Source organism: Harpia harpyja, unplaced genomic scaffold, assembly GCF_026419915.1.
Source record: "Harpia harpyja isolate bHarHar1 unplaced genomic scaffold, bHarHar1 primary haplotype scaffold_118, whole genome shotgun sequence".
Classification (NCBI taxonomy): domain Eukaryota; kingdom Metazoa; phylum Chordata; class Aves; order Accipitriformes; family Accipitridae; genus Harpia; species Harpia harpyja.
In genome coordinates, this window is record NW_026293190.1 from 191,592 (window position 1) to 197,151 (window position 5,560).

General features: G+C 58.8%; 1 non-coding gene across 1 annotated transcript; it reads right to left on the bottom strand.

The window, feature by feature from the left end:
- Positions 1 to 4,220: 4,220 nt before the first annotated feature.
- TRNAA-UGC (transfer RNA alanine (anticodon UGC)) lies at positions 4,221 to 4,292 on the bottom strand. Its single transcript has one exon. It is a non-coding gene; the product is annotated as a tRNA-Ala (tRNA).
- Between the last annotated feature and the right edge of the window lie 1,268 nt (positions 4,293 to 5,560).

Consider the following 5,560-nt stretch of genomic DNA (forward strand, 5'->3'; position numbering starts at 1 on the left):
CCTAGGGCAGCTCTGGGAGCACCTTTGAGACAGGGTTTGCCCCAGGGAGGCAGGGTGATTTCCCAGCCCTCCTCCCCATGCAGCCCCAGCTCTGGGGGTCCCCCTTCCCCAGCAGCACTGACCATGAGCCAGGTCAGTGGGGCTCACTTCATAATAGCCACTGTGCATCTCTGCAGGCTCCTATTCAGAGGAGTCCCTGACCCAGCTGCAGCCCTACCCTGGGGTCAGCGAGGAGGAGGATGGTCTGGGATCAGCACCAGGTAACAGAGGCAAGAAGGAGTTGATCTCCCTGAAGACCTGTGATGGACAGAGGTGTCTCTCAGTGTCACCGCTGGAGATGGGGAGGACATGGGGGGGTCTCCTGTGGTCCTGCCAATAGTCATGTCTCAGCCCTGTGTCCCTGTGCATCTTCCCTCTGCTCTGCAGGACGTATCTTCTCACTGTCACCAGCTCCCCTCTCTTTTCAGATGTTCTTGTCCCACCTGCAGGTGACCCAGCAGATGGTTATGATGATGCCAGGGAGGTTTCTGATCCAGCGGAGGATGTTGCCCTTGGGCAGGGAGAGAGGGAAATGCCCAGGGAGCCAGAGGAGGGAGCAGAGCCCAGGGATGCACCCGGAGGTGAGAGGGAAATTTAGCACTGCTGGTTCCTGGGGTGCCATCCCTGGTGCCACCCAAGTCACTGCCGTCCTGAGACCCCAGCCTCCTGGGAAGGGGGAACCTGTCCCAGGAGTTTTCCTTGGAGGGACTAGGGGTAGGAGAAGGAGCAGGGAGGAAGATGATGTAGAGACCCCATGGGCCGAACTGCATTGTCCTGCCTTGCTGCTTGCAGGGGCCAGCCTGCGCTCCTGGAGAAGTGCTGGGGTCCCTGGAGCTGAGGGAGACACGTGGCCCCTGTCCTTGGGGATCATGGGCTATGATGATGCTGAAGAGGTGTCTCTGGCACATCCCCCTGAGGACACAACGGCTGTGACACCGGAGCTCTGTGCACAACAGTCCCAGAGCCCCAGGCCATGAGAGCCCATCCCTGCTGTGCAGCTGGGTGCAGCCAGGAGGGAGAAGAGGTCTGTGGAGCTGGGAGAGCCGTGAGCACCAGGGAACCATGTCCCTTGGCCCACAGGCAACAGAAACCACCTGGAGTTTCCTCTATTTTTATTCCCATTTTTATGCTGTGCATCATCTCTGTTCTCAATAAAAGTCTCTGGGGGCTTTGACCTGGAGCGGGGGCTTTGACCTGGAGCTGGTGCTTGCCTGCCCAAGTGTCAGGGCATCTGCCTGAGGCTGATCAGGAGGAGCAGAAAACAAAGTCACGGAGGTGGGGAAATGGGCATGTCTCAGGGACAGCAGGCTTGGGGTCAGGCTGTGGAGGAGGGAGAGCCCATGGTCCCTGGGGAATAATCCTGCTGACAGAGACATTTCCATCCTACTGGCCACAGGCAGTTTCTAGTCAAAACGGCTCTCTGATAGGTCCCATGATGCACCGCAGTGGGAGCACCCATTTCCTCGCCCTAGGGTTTCCCAGCTGCTCTTTGCCCCAGGCAGGGCCTGGGCCATGCTGGTCCCACAGTGCAGAGGCCAAGACAGAGCTGCCGTGTCAGGGTAAGCCCTGGGCTGTGGCCCCACAGAAGTGAGCCCTGAGGTGGCCGCAGTGCCCTGAACACCCCAGCCAGCCCCAGGGGGGAACATGGCCCATGGATTACCTCCCACCATGGTTAGGAGGCAGCTCTGCTCCCCACTGCCCCAGCACAGGGTGCAGAGCTGCTTTCTGGGACACGCGGGGCTGGGATTCCCTCTCCTCATGCTCTGCCAGGACTCCAGTCTCCATGGTCTGCTCCTGCTGCCTTGGGCCCTCGCAGACCCTGAGCACTCTTGTCAAGGTATTGAGCTGCCTTCTTCCTGAGCAGAGGCTGTAAGGCCCCACGGCAGCCCTGGGATCCCCTCCTCCTGCTCTCCTCCAGCCCCCACCCCTGCCCTCCTGCTGCCTCACCAGGGATGTCAGTTTGGATTTTTGTCAGGGCAGTACTTGTGTGCAGGTACAAGAGGGATGGGAGCAGGTAGGATGGGGGCACCTTTCCCCCAGCACTGTTGCAGGGCCAGGGGGATGGAGAAAGGATCCCCAGAGGATGTGTGCTGCAGCCAAAAGCCGTGGTCCAGTCCCTGGCCTGGAGAAGGGCTCATCTGGTAGGATGCTCACGTGGGCACGTTTCCATGGCAGAGGAGATTTTGTGTCCCTCCCCTAAAACAGGCACTGCTGGGAGCTGAGCCAGGGCCCCTCTCCCTTGGCTGGGGCTTTCACCTGCCCTAGTATCCATGGGCAGAGAAACCTTTTATGCAGGAACCAGGTGGGGAAAAGGGTTTGACACCTGGGCAGGACCTAGTGCCCAAACTACCCTCCCTGCTGCTGCTGGTGGGTCTCCAAACCCCTCTGGCACTTCCCGAAAAGGAACCTCTGCTGCGGGCTGGAAGGTGCATTGGCTGTCTGTGGCAGGGTTCCCTGTGGGGAGTTGCTGGAGCTCAGTACTGCTGCATACAGCAGGACCTGGCCCTAGAGTAGAAGCAGGGAGGAGGTGACTGTCACCAACATCCTCTCCCACTTCAGCATTGCCCCATTCCCTGCTGGGAGCTCCTTCACCCCTGGGGTGATCCTGGGGGGATCTGGGAGAAGCCCAGGCACACACATCCCTCTGCCCCATACCCCAGAGCCTTCCTGCTGGCAGACCCCACGGGAGGGCAGCATTCCCAGGGTGAGACCCCCACGGTGATGGGTGACATACATGGGCACTGCAAACACAGCTTCCATCCCCTGGAAAGCTCCCATGGGGGCAAGCTCCAGCCCTGTATCTCAGAGAATTAAGGTATAAAAGTGAAGTAAACAAGGAGGCGGGAGTGTTATATTCTGAACACAGGATGGTGGGGGCTATGGACAGTATGAACACTGACATGCAGACTCAAGGCGCTCCAAGTGGGGACTGGGGAGAGAAACCCAGCGCCTGTCCTGTGCCACCTTGCTGCTAGCTCTGCCCTCCCACAGGGGTAATATTTCTCCCTTACTCTGGCACCTGGCAGACATTTTCCTCTTCCTCCTTGGGGAGATGAGCCACAGGCCTGTGTGTGCTTGAGGGAGCAGCATGTCTGAGCAGGAAGAGCCTGTTTCATGGCATTTGGGGACCTGAACAGTCTGGCCCTGCAGGCTGGGTCCATTCTCTGCAGCAAAGCAAGATTGTCACTGTAGCCCAGATCTGTGGTTGTTCCTGCAGCTCCCGAGGACCTGCCTGAGGGGGGTCACAGTGACACCCCAAGTCTCAGCACTGCAGCCCCCATGCTGGGCAGAGCTTGGCTGTTTAAAGCCCATAGGAGAGCAGCCTTATTTCTGTGAGTTTCGGCTCACCAGGGTGCTGGGCACCCTGCAGTGAAACTCCGTGTCTCATGCCCCATTTTGGTTGTGGGTGTTATGGCCAGGGGAGCAGCCTAGGCACCATCTCCTGGCCCTCACTGCCTGTGCATGGCTGTGGACAGACCTGTGACTCCCTGATCCTGCCAGCACAGGGTCGACGGAGTCACCAAACACCCCAGGAACAAGAGGTGGGCACCGGCCCCACCAGTCCCACCTCTGCAGGGCTGCGCCTGACCTCAGCAGACCCAGGTTCCCTGAGCTGAGGCTCTGCTCAAGCCAGTGGCGATGGTGGAAGGAAACCTCCAGCTGGGAGTCCCACAGCCCTGCCCATGCTCGTCCAGCCCAGACAGCCTTACCTGCTGGCACAGAATGCTTCCCATGTGGTATGGGATCTCCACCTGGAGTGGAGACAGGACAATCTCAGCTCCTTAGCCCTGGAAAGTCACCAGGGCAGTGTGGCTCTGGTCCCAAAGGACACCTGGGCTGGACCAGCACCCTCACACCACATCTCCCAGTGCAGCCAGAAAGGATTCCTTAGCCGCCTGCTACTGTCTATGCCCTCCCTGAGGTCTCCTCACAGGCACACTCTGCTGCCAAGCATTGCCCCTGGGTGGGGTGGGTCTAGGATGCAGGGCAGTGACCTGGGCTCAGGTCCAGCACAGCTGCCTGCTTCTCCTCCAAGAGGGGACTCAGCAGAGGCAGCACACACAGCCCTCCCACAGCCCCTGGGTGGGCAGGGCAGGCGCACAGGGTCTGGAGAGGAGCAGTGCCCAAGCTCCAGCCCACACCTGCCTGAGGCTGGGCAGTCAGAGCAAAAGCACCACCCCTGGAGATGCCAGGGATTGAACCCAGGACCTCCCACATGCAAAGTGGGCGCTCTTCCACTGAGCTCCATCCCCTTGATGCCTGCCAGCAGGAGAGACATTCTTCTCCCGCGATGCGTCTATGACAAGCACAGCCCTGTTGTCCCCTGGGTGCCCAGGGACCCTCTGCAGAAAACAGCACTTGAACCCTTCTGAGATGGGGGAAGTCGGGACTGCCTCTCTGCTGGGATCTGATCCTGGCACAGGCTGCACTGCAGAGCGCTGCCCTTCAACGTCTCTGCAGGGCAATGGGACGGGAGGAGGCTCTTGCTGCTGGCACTACTCCCATGTTGTGGCCAACTTCGGGGTGGGCTGATGGAGCGGAGAAAACCCCTGGGCCTCCTCTGCCACCCAGGGCAACACCCCTCTGTGACACATCTGTCCCCAACTCCACAGCAGGAGCAGTGCCACAGGGTGAGGGAAATGCCCTCCCTGGGGTGAGGTGTCCTCAGGCTGTTATGGCATCCCAGGGCATGTGGTGGAGAGAACATGGGGGCAGAAATCTTACACCCCCTCCTCCAGGCACTGGGCCTCCCCCTGCACCCTCTGTCCCCCCGCATCCCTGGAGGTGAGCTGAACAGCGAGCTTCCATCTGCCTGGGGCTGAGGGAGTGGGCTGGGCTCAGGGACCTTCCCACTCCTTCAGCACTGAGGACTGTCCTGACAGCAAAACAGTGCCCTGGGACAGCCCTGCCTGGGGTGTCTGCGGCAGAGTGGGTGATTGTCCTGGTTTCGGCTGGGATAGAGTTAATTGTCTTCCCAGTAGCTGGTACAGTGCTATGTTTTGAGTTAGGTATGAGAAGAATGTTGATAACACTGATGTTTTCAGTTGTTGCTCAGTAATGTTTAGTCTCAAGTCAAGGATTTTTCAGCTTCTCATGCCCAGCCAGCAAGAAGGCTGGAGGGGCAGAAGAATTTAGGAGGGGACACAGCCAGGGCAGCTGACCCAAAGTAGCCAACGGGGTATTCCATACCATGTGACGTCATGTCTAGTATATAAACTGGGGGGAGTGGGGGTGGAGGGATCACCACTCGGGAACTAATGGGGCATCAGTCAGCAAGTGGTGAGCAGTTGAATTTTGCATCATTTGTACATTCCAATCCTTTCAATATTACTGTTGTCATTTAATTAGTGTTATCTTTATCATTATTAGCTTCTGGCTGCACTTAGACATCAGATACTTGTCACCACTGTGAGTTCTGACCTCGTTGGCAGAGTTTCTCACACCCCTCACTGAGAAGGGTAGGGTGTCGGGGAGATGGGAGCACGCTTCAGTTTCCCAGATGCCAGGACAGTGCCCAAAC